Here is a 19,190-nt window from a genome sequence, read left to right as displayed (position 1 = left end):
AAAGACAAACTGTAGGAATAAAGTTTTGTCAGACATAGATGAATATATGCAGTCAACTTTCTGAATACTAACTGCATATTCAGCTTGAAAAAATTTTGGTACTTTATCAAAAAGTATGAAGTGTTTCAACCGTAAGCAATCGTGTGTGTATGTCAACAAAATGTCTGTAATCAGTGCTAAGGGCAGGCTTCATTTGATTAGTGGGCCAAAATCAATCACACGACACTGTGGGGTTTTTTAGTGTATGTGTCTGGAAATGATGTTCACAAATCCATGTTTCACTGCAGATACTTATATGTCTTATTCCATTATTTTGATAATTTCCAGCAGTTTAATTTATTTGGGGGCACAACCTTGTGCTGCTTTTAATAACATTTGTACATCTGTACAGTATATTCCCTCTGAAATCTTATTTTCATTTGAGTATGTTCTGTAACTTAGTGAGTTTTCACGTAGGTATGTACATAAAATAGATTGTGTCTTTGCTTTTCTTCACGAGAGACAATACAACCCTCCATGTTGTGCTTTCTAACTTTGGAGAGTGATGCTGACACACTAAGACCAAACATAAAATTAAATCATCTTTATTGCCAAGAGTTAATTGGCAGCATTAAGGAGAAAAGGTCACCATTACTACCAAAGGCGTGCAAGGTTCTTACATACAGCTTTGGAATTGCTGCTGCCACATCACTGCTTAGGTTACATTTGGGTTTTAACTATCGGGATCTGGCACTGAAGAAACAAGTGAACAAAGAAGATGCAATCACTTCAGTTGCAATCTTTAAGCCACATTAGATTCATGCAGCTAACTTTATGACGGTATCCTATCACTTAGGCTGTGCTTCTTTCTTCAAGGTGTTATAAGAATGAAAGGCCTAGAAGATATTTTAGAGCACCAGTCATCTCCTTCCACTGTTGCAACATGAAAAGAGATGTTAAATGAACGATTAATACTTAGGTAAACATAACACATATTTCTTCAAGTAAAAGAGTCAATGCTCAAATCAATCCTTAGATATCAATTCTAAAGGTACACTACTTACAGCTTCCATGATAAGTTTTTCTCCCAGGGCATCCATTTCTTTTCTAAGTGCATTTAGTTCACTGGTAAGAACACCTTTATGATGTTCCTCTAGGTCCTCAAGGCTCTAAAATAAAAAGCCATGCTCAGTTAGAAACCAGCACTTTTCATTTCATTTTATGGACGTGAACACCTACATTTCAAAAGGAATGAGATTAAAATTCAAGTGTGTTGTTATTTATTCCAAACAAAAAAATATCCCATGTACTACAAGAAGATCAATAAACACACTGAAGGAACCCAGAAATGTGTGACTGGGCCAAATATTGTCATAAAGGGAGACAAAACTTTGTTCAAACAGGACAAGGAACTTTGTAACGTCAAGATGGAACAAATAAAGAAAACGAGGGTAAAGTTGTTTATGAATAAATGCCATCATTTTGAAATCCACTATTCAACTTTCAGAGTTCAAAGTATTCTAGGAAGCAAAGCATGATAGGCATGGGAGTTACTTCAGGGAAAGCTGTCAACCTGGAGGGATGGGAGGAAAGAAAGGATGTAGCAAATGAAGCTTTAAAGGGGGTGAATTGATGGGGGTGGTGGGAGAGGTGGATATCTGAATCTGTAAGAATTTAGAATGGGAAGCCACTGACAGTCTTGGACCATGTGTTAGGAAGATAATATTGCAGACCGTGAAAGGACAGATTAGAGAAGAATGACCTAGGATAAAAGCTTAATAGCACAGGCAAGGAATGATGAGGTCCTGAACTAGGGCAGCACCAGTGAGAATTTAGGCAAGTACTTTACTACTTGAGCCACGCCCCCAGCCCAGGAGAATTTAAAGACAGTGATGAGAGGACCACTGCAGAGGTGAGAATTTCAGGGCCCACTGATAACTGAATGGGAAGGATCATGACATGCAGCCCTCTAAATAACAGCAAAGCCATACCTCAAGTGGTAACATTTAGCAGTAACTTTTAAAAGTCCTCTCTCATACCTGCACGCTAATTAATAAATGGTTCTCAGGGAGGATTAAAACAATAGGCCCGCTATGCAGAAGCACTTAAAATTAACCATTTTCTATATAAGTGCGTCTCTGTGTATCGAGCATTCTGAATGCACAGAATGACTACTTTTCCTTTTTTTAATTTTTAGCAATCATGAATGGCACAAGGGAGTTGTGTAGTGGAAACTATATAGATGGACATCGTGTACTTTGAAAAGTAGGTTGTTTCCGACCAACCCAATGAATTTGGAAGAGTGAAATTTTAACATGAACTGTGAACAAGACATATAAAATGCCTCCAAGAAGCAGCAGAAACAGAAGAGGAGGAGGATGGGAGAAAGAGGAGTAGTGGTAGTGTACAGCATGTAATTGAATTCTAAGCACACACCTGCACAGCGTGTAGGTCAACATGTCTGAAAACAAGTTGCTGAGATGCACATACAACAATGGAGCAGTCTCAAGTCTCCATGCTGGCTTTTTTCCCTCTTATATGTCTGCGCCCTTTGTTAAGTGGCCATATAAGCCAATCTGTTGTCCATTCAATAAGACAAAAAGCAAATGTGCCATGAAATACACAGGAAATCAAGGATATACAGACTTCCTACTTTTATCTGTCGCTACTGTGCTGAAAAATGGATTGTAGAACAAAGAGCTATGATGAAGCTGTGGATAAAGTTTCAGTTTCCTGCAGGACATGCCTATCTCTGGGTAAAAGGACCAATTTACCAATTCCCGTTTTGAATAATAGCGACCACCACGAGTAAATCCTAAAAGTAAAATTTCATCTCGTAGTTAGGTCAAACTGGAACAAGGATACCATATGGAAAATGCTGAAGAATTTTAGAGGTATAAGCACAATTTTGTTTAAAATAAGTATGGAGAGAAAACCAGTTTTTTCACCTTTAAAATATACAGGGTATGATTTTTAAGGTGCTTTTTATAATGTATTCACTTATTTTTGGCAGTACGAGGGTTTGAGTTCAGGTCCTTGCACTTGCTAGGCAGGCTCTCTACCACCTGAGCCACTTCCACATCCACAGTATGTTTTCTAAGAATACAGAGTGTTACCAAATACAACAGACCTGCATGTACTGTCCATATAACTTTTCAAAGGCCCTCTTTTTCCTGTTATGAACACTTAGAGACAGAAAAAAAGCCTTGCGTTGCTGTAGAAATATCTTCTGCAAGTATAAAAAGAAAACCATGGAATAACAATTTGGGAAAAAAATTAAAGCTTACAAAAATCATTGCATATTAAATTTAAACATAATAGCTCGAAAAGAACATTTTTAATATTTTTTGTTTAACAGACACTATGCCCAAGTTTATATAACTTGCATTTGCCAACACTATAACAGAAACTATATAATCACCCAGTCTCCTATTCATTTAATAGGAAAGTGTCCTTCTTGACAATATTCACAATGTACACCTTAGCTCTTGAACAACTGACAAGTCGCACATCTGCTGCCTCTAAGAATGTTGGACTTTCTATCTGTTCCTCCACCACTGACCTCAATATAATACCATAGATCATTAGCCACTCTCTTGTGGAAGAACCCGCTCCATTCTGTCATTCCCAAGAACTTTGGAATCTACGCAATAGTTTAATAGCAAGGTCTCCTACAAGAATCCTATTTCAGAAATCATCCTGAAGCAATTTAAATACACTTATCGAAGGGCGACTCACTTGATGCTCAAAACAACTCCATGAGGGAGGTAGGGACTCTCAGTGTGTCCCCTTTCACTGAGATTGAAACAGAGGTGTACAACAATTAAACTTGCCTATGGCTTCACAACTAACAAAGGTCAAAACAAAGTTGGATGCCAAACTAGGGGTTCCCGAGTCTTGGCACCTGACACTGTAGTGTGTACTGTTTCTTCATTTTTCTCAGTGTCCAGCCACTACTTCCCTGCCTTTGCACGTCACTCTCTTCAGTACTACAGCTCAGTAGTCTAACATCCCTTGAATGGAGCACTTGTCACTGCCCAGTACCCCAGTCTTACGTCCTCCTCACTTTCTGAGCCCCAGTTTCAATTACACTGTGGTCAGTCAACAGACCTGGCTTGCATATATACCCTGCCCCCTTGTCCCTCTGTCCTGCTTGTTCAAACCACAACCTCTCAGACCCAGCCCTCCACCTGCTCTGCCACAACCATGCTGAATGCTCTCACTTTACATTCATGACCACTAAGTCATAAAGCTAGGCTTGACACTAACACTGCTAGCCCATACTCCACTGGGCCAATCTCAGCAAACAAGCCAGTGCTTTCTCCTCTGCCCTAAAGGCAGCACCCACTCTGATCCCTACCCTTACTTCTAACCGAGGATGGGAGAACGACCTTGCCATCGCACTGAGAAAGCAAAGCAACCCAAAGAGGACGTCCCGTGTCCCATCACCACATCTTCCACCCGCCTCTGTCCACATAGGCCCATGTCCTCTACCTTCTCTCCCGGAGGTCTGCATGAACTATTGCTACGGGGGACTAATAGATTAGTGAAGTATAAAGCTAAATAAGCCGGATACCGACAGCTAGTTTTTCTCCTTGTTCATAGACTTTCTTCACATCTTGATCCAACAACTGAATCAAAATCTTCAGCTGATCCAAGAAGTCCTTACAAAGCTTCTGACTGTAAAAGATGACAATAAACACTGGGATGTTCCAAAACAATAAGGAGAATGGAAAACACATTCAAGGCACAGTTGATTTGCCGTGATTCATACTGCCAATGGAGGAGGGGAAAAGCTGAGCAAGCAAAATCTCCTGAGGATGGTGAACCGCACTCGATGCATTTACATATTATTTATGATACAAGATTGACCTTTTTCTACAATGTTGAATACAGTTAACTACTACAGGACTAATGGTTTCAGACATTCAACTTTAATGCAGCAAGCACATTCATGGCATGAGTACAGATTTCCTGTTAAGCAGGTTCGATTGTAATGTGAAAGGACAAAAAGGTCCTCTTTGTCGACCCCTAGCAAATACAACTCAATTCAATTATGATGTCAGGATATAGGACAAAAGCAATTATTTCCTATAGAAAAATCAAGGTAGAGCCAGGTGTGCTGGTGTGTGCCTCTAATCCAAGCTACACAGTGAGCAGAGATGAGAGGATCTCAATTCAGGGCCAGCCTGGGCAAAAAGTAAGCAAGCCCTTACTTCAAACAAACAAGCCAGGCTTGATGATGCATACCTAGAATCCCAGCTATTTGGAGGTGGAGATAGGAGGATCACGTTCTGAGGCTGGCCCTGAGAACAAGCTAGATCCTACCCGAAAAATAAACCAAACCAAAAGAGAGAGAGAGAGAGAGAGAGAGAGAGAGAGAGACGAAAATCTGAGAGTGGGGGACAAGTGGTACAGCACTTGCCTAGCAAGCTCGAGGCTCTGCGTTCAAACCCCAGTACCACCAAAGGGGGGTGGAGGAGATCAAAATAAAAATCAACCCAGATATGTTTCCCAATAGTGGTTCCAACAAATAGAAGCCACAGCTATTTCTTAAAGTAGCATGTACACATGAATGGGCACAAACAAATGCTACAAAGTATCTCATTCCAAAGTACTAACAAGCACACCTTTGCTCATGCTGGGTTGTCAGGCCATGGTCAATTATCTGCTGAATGGTATTGATAGAAGCATTGACTTGCATTTCGATACACTTTCTCTTTTTGATAAACAACTTCTCAAGGTCCTCTACATTGAAAGAATATCTGCATTAGCACTGATTGTCAACTCAGTAAGGTTAACGCTGGCTCAGCAGTATTGCAAAGACCCTTAGTATTAGCAAATAGCCATTCTTTCCAAAATCGAGAGTATTTGCTTCCTTTCTTTCTGTGAAAATTTATAGTGGCTACTACCTCAATTGGACATTTTCTCTTTGTAGCTCAATTTGTATTCCTTAGATGTAAAACATAGCTAAGGAAAAAAAGATTTCTATTGACCAAAACTTACAAACAGGGTCTCAAAGCAGCACTTAATTTCTTTATGAGAAAACATTTCCAGTGGCATATTGTTTACAAGCATACAAAGTATCCTCCAATTTGAGAAGGACACCTTTAGAGTGGTTACTGTTGGACAGCTTTAGGTAAACCTCGAAGTCAACCCAAAGGCACAAAGATAATTGCACGGCAAGATAACAAAACTGCATCTCAGTGAGGCTTCTAAATAAATCTGACAACAAGAAAAAGACCGTGAATAGTTTAAGACGAATCTGTTCAATTTCAAAATGCTGAGTATCCTTAAGACAGAAAATAATCAAAATTGGCTCTGAGTCTTTGTTCAGCGTTTGACCTTTCACACAGTTAGTGTAACTATTATCTGAGGTACCAATTTAAAACTTGGGTTCGATTGTGATCATACAACACCCCAATGCTAACAATGTTGACGTTAGTTCACCACCACATACTATTTGTGTAATTTCAACAACAAGGAGACTGTTAGAGGATTCGGTCGGACTGCCCCACCCCACAGAAAAAAAACAAGACAGGCATACAAAATAACTGAAATGAAAATACAAAAGTCTGATATTGCAAAAAGACCTATCACTTACTATGCAACAAAACCTGGCATACAGAGCATTCCATCCAATTTTCTCCTAACATTTCACAGTGTATAAAATAAAAGCATTATTCTTACCTCACCATTGTTTAATAAGTACCAATTTGAGTATATAAGTTAGAAAATCTCAGCCAGGTGTGGTGGTGCCCTGCTGTGATCCCAGTGCTTGGGAGGCTGAGGAGGGAGGATCGATCGGGAGGCTGAGGCTAGCCTTGGCTACATGACAAGACCCTGCCTCAAAAAGAATATGCAACAAAAAAACCTATAAAACTGAGTAATAAATACTCACACAACACCCTGCGTATTTGAACAAGCCATTTAACACATTTCTGCAGTCCAGTGATTAACACTTCCTGGTATCAAATAGTTCTTTGGCCTGAAACAATTTCCTTAAACTACAGCTGTCTCCGAAAACATACCTTGAAAGCTTTGCAACATTTTCTCTAATTCGATCCTGTGAAGAAATCACATGAGCTTGTAGTTAAATGTCGGAAAAACACCGTGCTTGGTTTGGAAGAAGGGTCATATTCCAAGTGTAAGTTTACAAGAATAGCGTTAGGCGAGCAGAAGTCAACTTTTCTACAGCACTTCATCAGCAGGCAAAAATCACTTTAAACACCATACCCCAGATCTCGGTCATCTGGTTCTAACAAAGAACTGTCCTCCCCACTGCTAGCAGTTCCTGGGTTGTTTGCTGCATGGACAAGGAGAAAGAAGAGAACCGTTTACAAATCAAGTGTGCTCTTTTGATCAGCATCTGCCACGGAGGAGTGTCCTCATTATGGGGTTTCCTGGGCTCTTTCTTTGCCAGAGTTTTCAAAGCAGGAATAAATATATGGATGGAATCAGTCGTGTGGAGGACAGATGAAATTAGGCCAGGGCCTGGGAACATCTTCTGGAGGCATTTGTGCAGTGAGCCTGAATTTCAGGGTGAAAGCCATGGTAAACCATGTCCCCCTTCCTATGAGACCTGTTGGAGGTGAGGACTGCACAGGCCCAGAGGAGCTGCCTCATGAGCTCTGTGCTGGTGCCACACATGGGCTGGGAACAGCCAAGGGGAAACCTACTGGCCACAAGCAGGCATGAGAAACAAAAGGCCTGGAATCCCAAGCAAGGACCCTGGACGTAAGCTGCCCTCCTGTTCCCCCTGCTCAGAGATGAGCCAGACCTTCGTCCCCTGGGGGTGCGTGTGGGGGTGGGGGTGGGGGGAGACTAGAGTCCCAAGCCCCAGGCCAGGCAGTTTTTACCTGGGCTCTGGACTTCAGGTGCCGGCAGGTGCTGAACCTGCCTCAGGGCCCTGGCAGTCGTCCCCTTGACCTTCCTTGTGGGCGCCATGGCTGTGGTCTTCCAGTACTGGTCGGTCTTGGGAGCTCAAAGCCACAGTAAAGAAAGGGGGGTGCGGTGGAGGGATAGCTGGAGGTGTGGAGTGAGGGAGGGTTAAATGAGAGCCCTGGGGAAGGAAGGGGTGGCCGGTTCCACCTGGTGGGGTGAGATGAGGGCAGCGGTGTAGCGGGGGCACGGGAGCAGGGAGGGGCAGGGAGGAGGGTGCCAGTGTCCAGTCCTGTGTCTCCAGGACTGGATGCGCAGCTTCCAGTGCCCTGCAGGTCTCAGCCCCAGTCCCCTCTGCTCCTCCCCCTGTGGTGGGACAAAGTGGGCCACGCCCCTCGGTCCCCAAAGTGACCCCGTGGTGGGGGCTGGTCCCGCGGACCCATTGGCAGCCAGCCAGCCGGACAGATGACAGACCACCGGGGGGTGTGGGGAGGGGGCGGGAGAAGGGGGGCGGAGGCCGGCACAGCAACTATGAGCCGTGGCCAGGGGGAAATGATCCCATCCACACCTTGTCTGGGCACTCAGGCCCAGCACGCAGGTGTCCCGGTGCCGACGCCCCGCTCTGCCCCACACGGCCCCACCCGGCCCGGCCCACTCCCGTCCCACCCCCACCCCCACCCCCACCCCCACGGCCCGCCCAGACCCTCCGAGACCAGGCCTTCTGTCCGCCCAGACCTGGACTGCCGACGCCCTCAGGGGCCTCGCCAGTCCCACGCCTAGACGAGGCCCAGGGACATCGCCTCACAGGCCAGCCTGGGCTTTCCTTGAGCTCCACATCCGCAAAACCGTGTCGTCCACCCCGCTTCCCCACCGCTTGTGCCTACCCAGAGCAGAGAACCCGGCCGCCACCCACCACCCACCACGGCGTCCCCGCGTCCCTGCCACCACGATGCTCCCTCGAAGGCCGAGGTCTCCTCAGTCCCAGGCTGCCGCGCTGCACACGGTACCAGCCTGCTTGGAGGCCTGGAGGGCGCAGGCGCAGGCGCGAGCGCCTTGCTGATTGGCTGGCGCCGTGCACGTGCACAAGGCGGGGCCTCGCGGGGCCACGCCCCCGGCAGCTGAGCACTAGGGTGGAGACAAGCAGAGTCAAGGCCTGACCAGCCCAGCTCTTGCTGGGGACTTGGCAGCGCTCCTCAGCCTGGCAGGCGACCCAAGGACACGGAGCAGGGGATCGACCAGCCCTGGACCCCGTACCCTGTCAGGGAAGGAAGGACAAGTGGACAGCGCCTGCCATCTCCTCTCTCTCGCCTCCTTCGACCCACCCTTCCCTGCAGAGGAACTGCCCTCCCATGGATCCTGCTCTGGTGTCTCACGTGTCCCCTCCCTTTGGCCGGCAGGTGGCAGCACTCCTGCCGGAATCCCTCAGGTCCCGCCTGCCCTGTCCATGCCGTCGTGTGCCACCCGCTATTCTGCCACCTCTGCCTCAGTTTGACCTTCTGTCCCTACCAGACCCGGTGCTGCTGCAGGTAGCACATTGCTCCAGTGTTCCCTGCGCCGTCCTGTATATGCTTACCCCTGTGGCTACTTCGCAGGATCTGCGTTCATCTTGATCCCTGTCCTGGCACTTCTTTCCTAGTTCGAGCCTTCTCCCCAGTGACGCTATCCACTTCTAACCTCTGGCTCCCGTGTCAAGGGTTTCACAGAGTACCAAGGGGTGGAATTGCTACAGCACAGGCTGGGAATATTCTGTGACGCCCAGATGCTTCGCATTTATATCCCGCCGGCAGGTGGACGTCGCCCTGTTGCACAGACTCACCAACACGTGCCCTACATGGTGATGGTTACTAAAGGTGGCATTTTCTAAGAGATGCAAAATGATAGCTCTTTTGTGGCTCTTTCTGCATCTGCCCCGTCGCTAACAAGATACATTGAGCTGGTTTTCATGCTTGTTGACCCCCATTTGTTGCCTTTCCTTCTACATTAAAATACCTGGCTGTTTTTCAATTTGAGAAGGTGTATTCCTTTCAGATTTGGAGACGTGCTTTAAAGACTGTGATATGAATCTTTATGTCTGTGTTTTCCTAGACTTTGCTTTTAAAAGTGTGTCTTTAATCTGTGATCATAAATTATCTGCATTTTCTATTGAGGGGTTTGGGGCTTGATTTTGCATTCTCAATTCTGTGTTCATCTACAAAGTGCTTTTTGTGTCATGTAGACATCCAGATGCCATTTTTCTTTCCCTTGTGGAAATTCAAATTTCCCCATCCTCTTTAGTTGAATAATGTATACCTTCCCACCATCAGGTCACTAGCTAAAAAGAAAAAAAAATAGAGTCCCCATTGACTGGAAATGCTATAGCCTTACAATAGCCTGGGTTTCCGTGTGTTGTGCAGTCTGCTTCTGGACTGTCTCTCAGGATCCCTTGCTCTGTCTATTTCCATGCCAGAACCACAACGTTTGAATTAGGGAGGCTTTGGAGTATACTGTGACATCTGGTAGGACTTTTCTCCCTCTGAGCTGTTCCATGTGTCCCCCGGTCAGGTGAGCAGAGATGTCCCTACCCACGGTCTAGGTTCCATGGCCCTCTGTCTTCCGGGACCCTCGTATTATCCATCCCTTTATTCATTATCTCTTTCCCTCAGGTATCTTTCTCTTTCCACCTCTCCCACTCACATCGCACATCTTCAGATCTGCTCCACCATTAAGACCTCTGGGCTTTCTTCCCACCACCCTCCTCCCCTTAGCATCAGACTTTGACAAAGGGTCATCTCTGCTCCTGGCCTGGATTTCCTGACCTCCCAAGTACTCTTTAACCCACTGTAAAGCAGCCACGGCCGCCACATCTCTTCCCAGAGGGCCCTCACGCTAGAACCCCTGGCGAACCTCCATGGGAGCCAATCAAATGGACATGCCCTGGTCCTCGTCTCACTTGATTCTCAGCAGCGGTCGACACCGTTGGTCACTCTTTTTTGTTAGTTTTCTTTCCCCTCCCATCCTGCTGTGGCGGCCCAAACCGCTCGTTCCCTCCTTCTCTTCCTTGTGGCCACTCCTTGGTAACTTTGCTAGCTCTGCCTTCTCTGCTAGCTCTGCCTTCTCCGCGTGGCCCTTAGGTGATGGGATTTCCTGGGACCTAGTTTTACTCGGGTCTCATCTAGATTTGTACTCTCTCTCTCTGGACGTTTTCATACATGCCCAAGGCATACAATTACCATTTATGGACGTTTTCATACATGCCCAAGGCATACAGTTACCATTTATACCACAGTGCCTCAAAGTGTGGTTCGTGGACCGGCCTGTATCAGAATCACGGGGAATCTGCTAAAACTCAGACTCCTTGGCTCTACCTGAGACCTCCCGAATTAACTCTCTGGGAGGGGACATGGACTGTGAACTTGAAATGACTTCTCAGGTTGCTGCCACACTTAGGTTGGAGCCTCTCTCTCACTGACTGCCAGTCAAAGACATTTACAGTGGCGGCTCAACATCTCCACCTGGTGGCTTTCTAACCCCTTTGTCTTATTTTCCAAACTACAGGCCTTGTGTGCACCCAGGTTAGAAGACTACTCCAAGTGTGATAAACAAGAAAGACGCAAAGAGCAACAGACACGAATGGAGTATCTGGTGCATGAATAATCATGATTTCAGTACACGGTTCTATGGCCTCTCGAGCACCAAAGGACTCCTCTATATTGAAGTTTTGAGGGCAAATCACATGGGCACCTTTCGATTTTCCCCAAGGACACGGAAACACAGGTATTGGCCGAATCCCCTCTGTGGATCACTACAAGTCTCTGACTTGTCACGGTGGTGCCAACGCACTGAGTGACTCTCCACAGTGAGCCTTCCAGAGGGGAGTTGAGAAAAAGCCTCTCTACCTCCCACTAATGATAGAATACAGGGCACGCTAAGGTAACTGAAATTCCACTTCGAAGTCTCCATTCTAACCAGAAGCTAAATGAACTTTCACCTTGAAATGTTACAAAAATCTAATCTAGAAGGAAATGAAACTCACCCATAAATCCCACTACTCGGAAATGATACGCCATTTAAACATGGTGTATTATCTCCTTTCATCCTCATGTAAGCACACTGATATTTTGGGTGAGGGACCATGGAGGAGCACTCCCAGATTGGACATGGTTTCCTACAGTGACTTTTACTGAAGGTTACCTGTCCTTTCTCTCCTTTGTCCATGGTAAACATCTGCAGGTTTCCCCCTCCAGCACCTCGGCATTGTACTGCTGAAACGAGTGTATGTCATCGAAAAGGACAGGGAGATTTCGCCATGGGCTCCAGGAGATGATCCGTGGGTTATTTATTACAGGCACACCAAGATCCCATGACTCATCTCAGCACCCAGTCTTCAAAGAGCACCCTGTTGATACTCCTCCACCCACAGCATTGCCCACTGACTCCTCTACTTACCTGCACTCATGACCCAGTACTTTCACCGTCTCTCGGGAGCCTGGGCTGTCCAAGCCTGTCAAGGCCATGTGACAACCAAAACATTGCATGCTTTGTTGCCTCATTCACACTCTCAAAGAACTCAAGTGAGAGTCTGGCTTCTCGAGAATTTCTCAGGCGATGAAACACTGGTGTTGGATCCTGAGGTACGAGAAGGAGTTTCACAGATAAACCTGGAAGAAAAGATGATCCAAGCATCTGCTGAGTAAAGGGCCCTAGAAGATATGCGCAACGGCAGGAATGCTTAGGGAAATACAGATAAAACCGCAATAATTCCACTTCAATCCTCATCCCTCCCCCAACTGTCATTTCAAAAAGATATTAAGCATTGTTATTGGGCCTATGAAGAAATCCAAAGCCTTAGACAGTGGGGTTGGGGGTTCACTTAAAGTGCTGCAGCCACTGTGCGAAACAGTTTTGGGGTCATTTAGCATATGGGACGTGAAATTCGCATAATGATACAGGAATTCCACTCCTAGGTATACGCCCCCCCCAAAAAACCCCAGAAATGTGAAAAGAGTCATAGAAGAAAATACATGTACCTGAATGCTCACAGCAGCACTGATTCCAACAGCCGATCGGAAGCAGCCCAAATTATCAGCGAGGGATGAAAGGATCAGCAAAGCTGGAGCACTCACGCAATGGAGTATTAGGACGCCATTTACAGGAATGAAGTGCTGGTTCGTGTTCCAGCCGGGATGAACGTTGAACTCATTTTCAGTGAGACAGTCCAGACACAAAAGGTCACACATTGTCTGTTTCCATTTATGTGGAATACATAGGCAACATAGGCAAACCCTACAGGTTATTACTCAGAAATTGGATTTTTGTTTTCATCTAACTTGAGGAGAAAGCATGACGGTGGTTTTAGGGGCTGGGGTTGGGGTGGTGGCAATGAGCAGCAACTGCTTGATGGGTACAGGGTTTCCTGGGGGCCCCCGATGAGCATGTTGTGTAGATGGACAGAAGTGATGATTTCACAATAGCAATGAATTTATGGAATGCTCTGTTTAAGGTGGTTAACTTTGTTTTGTGAATGCCACTTGAGTAAGTGACTATTAATTAGAAAACCACGACAGTTATTAGATGAATGTATGAAAAGTCTTGAGGACTTTTTGAAAACCCTGAGCGATAGATTTCATATGACGCCCAGCTATGCTTTCGTACAGATATGGCCTAAAAAAATAACTCTGCTCTTGAAGCCAAAACAAATTCTGAATTGGGGGGGGGGTTCCATTTTTGCCAGTCTCCTTACAGTCAGCCTGAGTAGTAGAGAGCTGGATTTTCTTAGCTACTTCTTCAATCAACCTCCTGCAATGTGCTGTTTATAGCCAAGTGCCCAGAGGCTGGGGGATTCAGAGATCCTGAGTTGGAGAGGGAAGAACGCACCAGCCCCAAAAGGTTCTCATGGCCATCTCCCCAGGGTTTGGGGAGTGACCGTTTAGGGTCTGCCAGAGACCCATTTTCTCCTGTGATGCCTCGTGAACCCTTTTGAGCGTAGACAGGCTAGCAATTCATTTGACCGAAGTGGAGGCTAGGAACAGAGACGTTAGGGTACGCAGCTGTGAGTGGCAGAGCTGAGAGTCCACTCCCTCATCAGATTTCAGAAACTCTCTCTGATTTGAAAGGATGGATAGGGAATGCACCCCTGCTCTTTGCCCTCCCTGGGAAAGTAGCTAGTCCAGAGGGTCGACCCTGAGATTGGTCTGTCTTCTCTCCACCCGAGGAACCTGGTAGAGCCCTTCATTCAGTGGTGCACAGGTACAAATTGAGCCCAGCTTGGCTGCCCTGTTATGGATGGCTTGTGGAATCTAACAGTCTCCTTGCTCTACGGTCCCTGTGTCCCATGCTGTGCTGGGGCTTCCTGCAACCTCATGTGCAGAGAGCTGATTCTGGCCCCACCCACCACTTAGCGTTCAGGGAGGGGTGGCTGTTGGTGGCTTGCTGGTGGCCATGGTGGGAGAATTTACACCATGGAAACAGTAAAAGCCTGGCAACGAGAGGGGCGCCCTCCCTCTCCTGGGCCTGTTTCCAGTACATCTCTGTGTGGCACTGACCACAGCACGTTGGCTCTACTACGGAGAGGGGCAGGGCTGAAGGGGTGCATCTCAGAACCTCTCTCTCCCCATCTCCCACCTCTCTCTCCCTGTCAGTGCTCTCTATCATGGATGCCAGGCTCCAGGCAGGAGGTGTGTGCTGTGACCCAGTGATAAGTGACCTTTGTGGGAGCGAATTAGGCACGGGCCCAGTGGATTCAGGTGAATGTACTGAGAAGATCCCAAGTGGGAGAGGTTTAGCCCCATGCCTCCAAAATCCTAGGTCTCGGGCGCTTCTCTTTGCAATGAATGTCATGTGCTGAGCCTCCTATGGAGACACCCAGGACCAAGTGTAGATTCACAGTCCGTTGGGCGTGCCAAACCCTGACTTTTGGCTTTGCGTTTTTCTGGCATACAGGTGCTTTGTTTCTGCTCTGCAGGTCACTTGGGTCATTCATTTACCCTATTTATTTATTTATTTATTTATATTTTGTTTTTGAGGCAGGGTCTCCCTGTGTAGCTCAGGCTGGCCTCGAACACCACACTCCTTTGCCTCAGCCTCCCGAGTGCTGGGGTGGCAGGGGTGCACCACCATACCCAGCTTGAAGGTCAGTTTAAAGTGACCAAAAGGCCTTGTTGATCCCATCTGCACAAGGGCAGCTGACCTCTTGTCTTCTGGCAGGTGGAAGGGAATCCCTCTCAGGACCTGGATCCTGAGTCTGCCTCTCTGTGGAAAACAGAACCTGTTGTCCCTTGACTTTCCTTTCTCCAAAGTCCATTTTGTGACAACTCCCTGCTCACAATGCCTATTGTGTAGAGAATTTTCGGGAATGTCTCTGATACTTCATTCATGCATTCATTCATTCGTTGGACTGGATCAGGTGTAACTGACTGAGATGGAGAGCAGCCATCTATGGTGTCTCAGAAGGTGTATGAGCACTTCCTGGTTTCCATAGAAAGCTCACTTCAAGGACATGATTGGATGACACTCTGGTTTCTGTGGCAACCGGGGCAAGCCATTCCTTCCTGGTGGCAGGCACGTATCACGAGGACATTCACAGACTGGAGAGATGGAGTAACTAGAAACCTGAGGACGAGTAGGTATCTGCTGTCAAGGTGAGTGAGTGTGAACGTGAGTGTGTTTTGGGAGTTGGGAGTGGTGTGTGTGCTCTTTAATGGGACACTAAGGGCGTCATCACCCAGGCCCGGCTCACTGTCCTGAGGTGACACCTGATGTGTGAGGCCTTTTCACCTGAGTTCTGTAAAGCCAGGGTCCCCCAAAGTATTTTTGGGTCTATGCCTCTGTTTGGCAAGGATTGTCGTGTGTGCCCTTGACAACGGCTACTTTATTCATTTCACAACGCCTTATCGCAGGAAGTTATTCCGTGTGCGCGTGATCTGAGTGTGAAACTTGAAGGCAGTGAGTAATGGGACAAACGGCTGGGACTGGAAGATCCCGTGTAATGTAATGGGCCTAACCCAGGGCTGATCCTGGGAGGCTGGTCGGGAATGAGAGGACGGATTACCTCCCTGTCAGCACACCGCAATTGCTGTTCAGTAGATTAAGCTAAATCGGTATGGCATAAGCACCTTCACGAAGGGTCTGAGTTTTCTGGGTGGGCCTGTGGAACTGTGTGCTGGGGTGTCAGTCTCTTCTACCACAGAAAAGCCTAGGCTTTGTGCGACATGCTGCTGGGGTCTTTGTCAGGATCTGTGCCTTAGGGAGAAGCAGCCTCTAGGTCCAGGGTACTGAAGTCTCTCAGCTCTCAGTCTACTACTACCTGCTGCTCCCTGACTGTGGGACTCTGTCAGACCCATTGTATCTCAACCAGTCAGTCTTCTCTCTCTCTCTCTCTCTCTCTCTCTCTGTCTCCTTCTCTCTCTGTGTAGGTCTCTGTCTCTCTCTGTCTCTCTCACACACACACACCACACCCCTCTATCTCTGACTCTCCATTAACTCTACCTTTGCATGCCTACCTATCATACCTCCTCCTGTCCGTAGCTCCATCCATCCATCCGTCTACCCACCCTTTCATCCATCTGCCTACTTACCTATCTATCTCTCTTGAGGGAGAGCAGACGGCTGTCTCCCCATCACTAGAGAGGATGAGCAGAACAGCACAAGCAAGGGCTCTACGCATGCCCATTAGAAGGTGTTTGGGCATGGGCCACAGTATGTGGTGAGAGGAGCAGTTAATAATTTGATCTAGCACATTCCCCTCTTGTTGTCCCTCTGCAGGAGGTATTGCCATTGTAACCTGAAAAATAACTGTCAACGGCATTTTGATTGCCTGTTGAAAGTACTCTGTTAAAGTGTTTCATACTTGAAAAGATGTGGCCAAATGGTAATTCTGAATCTATTTAAATAGGTTGCAAAAATTTATGGCCTTGTAAGTACCTTACAGAAATATACATGTATAAATGGAATAAAATTCCTGAAGCCTGTGGACTCACACATGCAGAAAGAATTCCTGTGTGATTGAATTACAGTTGCTTAATAGACAGTCCAATTTGTATATGTAAATATTGCCCTTTCCTCAAATTTTGTTGAAGAGAGAGTATAAGGCATAATAGCAAGGACCAAGGGTTTTTGCTAGTTGAGATAATATGTGTAAATGTTGTATTAGGGGTTTCCATGTAGGATTTCAAAATCAGCTAAGAATAACATGCACGCTGGAAGCAGAAACACATGCAGGACTGTGTGGAGGCAGTAAGCATGTGTTGCACACATGCACGCCGGGCATCTTGTATTTCTAACAGTGTGTGTGTGCATGCGTGTGTATGCACTTGGGGTGTGGTGGGCTTTTGGGTGCTTGAGCACGCCGGCTTAGTTGGGCGAGCTGGATGAGGGGACACTGAAGCAGCTGAGTCACCTGTTATTCCTTCTCACTCTTGCTGTGTGTCCTCAGATGACCCACATCTGTGCTTGACAGCCCAGTACTCTGTGTGCTCAATCAGAGCCCGCCAAACCTGTCTGATCACACACACTCATCCAGGAAAGGTTTATTGCACATTATTCCCCAAGTGAGTCTATTTCTCCCTCATCAGACTTTTCATATTACACCTACGAGCGTATGCGACCAAAGACATGCATACATGCGTTTATGTAGGAAGCAACTTCTTCACAGCCAGGTAGTCATGACTCGAAACATAGCAATGAATTATCATACACGTTTGTACAGTGAATGGATAATAGAGAAAAGTGGAATGCATCCAACTGAGTGTTTAGGGGTGAGAAGGTGGGCAGAGAAGAGTGGTCTGTCTTCTACATTTGTTTTGGTGGTACTGGTGTTTGAACTCAGGGCCTTGTGCTTGCAAAGCAGGTGCTCTACCACTTGAGCCGCACCTGCAGTCCATTTTGCTCTGTTTATTTTAGAGAAGGGGTCTCACAAACTTGGCCTGGAGCCCTGATTCTCCTCATCTCAGCCTCCCAAGTAGCTAGGTTTACAGACGCGTTTCTGTAGTGTTGGAATTTTCGGCAGATATGATTTGGAAAACTTACGGGAACCTTGGGGCAAAGACATTCCCAGATCTAATGCAGGAAAACAGGCGTTCACAAGGAGATGTGTCCCAGTGTGCTCCTGGGTTAGGAACTCTGGCCTCACGTGCCCTGTGTATGAGGGTGCAGTGGGACGTAGAGGCCGTGCTTTGGAAGTACCCACATCCTCACAGTAAGAGGGAGAGGCTGTGATGCTGTGGTGTGTAGACCCCGTTATTTTTCTTCCTGTGCATTTCATCTTCTCTGCAAGCCCAGCTGACGTTATTCGAGAATCAGAGAAACCCTGCTTTTGTTTCTCGCGCACACACACAGCACCTAGACTGCTAGTAGGAAAGCCACACGTCCATGGTAGATGCTGTCTGAAAGGAGGAGGCCCCACTGTTCTGAGGGCAGAGACTCGCCTTCAGCCTCCACAAGCAGAGGGAATGGGGTGGAACTGCGGTGAGATGCAAAAGCGGGAAGAAACTAGACATCTCCGTTATGGATGGGATTAGCATTTGACTTCGCTTTCACAAAGCATGTGCTCTGGAGTTGGGAGAGGGAGAGCCAGCACTCGGTCATCCCTTAAGTGGCAATGGTTTCCCATCTGTTTTGGATCTTCCAGGTTCACGTTAGAGGGAACAGGTTGGGGGCCCGGGTGCCCTGAATCCCTGGAAGAATGGTGCAGGTCAGAGGCCCGGAGCGGGACGAAGGGTCTACAGACAGGCAGCCGCAGCCTGGCAGTCCAGAGAGCCAGCTCAGAAACCAGACCTGCTGGGATCCACGTGACCCCGGGTAAGCCTTTTCCACGTAACAATCATTCGCATACCAGCATTTCCCATTGACTTTTCGGGGTGCCGTTTCCTTTGCTCCTCACTGCCTCTGAATATGGCATCTCCCTGATGCCCAGTGCATGTGTGCAGTAGATGTCCTCAGGCTTCCTGGGGTGGGCGGGGCAGAAGTAGCACCCCAAGAAAGAAAACATGGAAGCATCCCTCCAGGGGGCAAGCCCAAGCCAAGCCACAGGCTCCGAGCGTGCAGTACGAGAAATGGGCCCCTGACATGACGGCCACCTGCAGGTCCCACTAGGATGCTGTCCGGTGTGCAGTGTTTACAGCTGGAAGAACAAGTAGGGTTTGCAGAGGTATGGGAGCTCGCTCCTCTGGTGCCTTCTGTATGTTTGCCCCAAGGATGTGCCATTTGCCTGCCTCTCTGTGGAGGACACATTTTTGTATTTCCCTATTTTCTCTCTTCTCAATCTCACTGAGCAGGGGGCTTCTACCTTCCACAAAAGGAAGATTCTTTTCTGACACATTTCTGCTTTCCCTTCTCCAAATTCCAGTGCACTCCTG

General features: G+C 47.1%; 1 long non-coding RNA gene across 1 annotated transcript; it reads right to left on the bottom strand.

The window, feature by feature from the left end:
- Positions 1-597: 597 nt before the first annotated feature.
- On the bottom strand, positions 598-4,774 carry LOC141419782 (uncharacterized). Its single transcript, XR_012444515.1, has 4 exons — positions 4,560-4,774; positions 3,110-3,208; positions 1,044-1,148; positions 598-912 (listed from the first exon to the last, which is right to left on the bottom strand). It is a non-coding gene; the product is annotated as an uncharacterized lncRNA (long non-coding RNA).
- Between the last annotated feature and the right edge of the window lie 14,416 nt (positions 4,775-19,190).

This window comes from Castor canadensis, chromosome X (assembly GCF_047511655.1).
Source record: "Castor canadensis chromosome X, mCasCan1.hap1v2, whole genome shotgun sequence".
NCBI classification, from domain to species: domain Eukaryota; kingdom Metazoa; phylum Chordata; class Mammalia; order Rodentia; family Castoridae; genus Castor; species Castor canadensis.
This window is presented reverse-complemented; position numbering and strand designations above follow the sequence as displayed.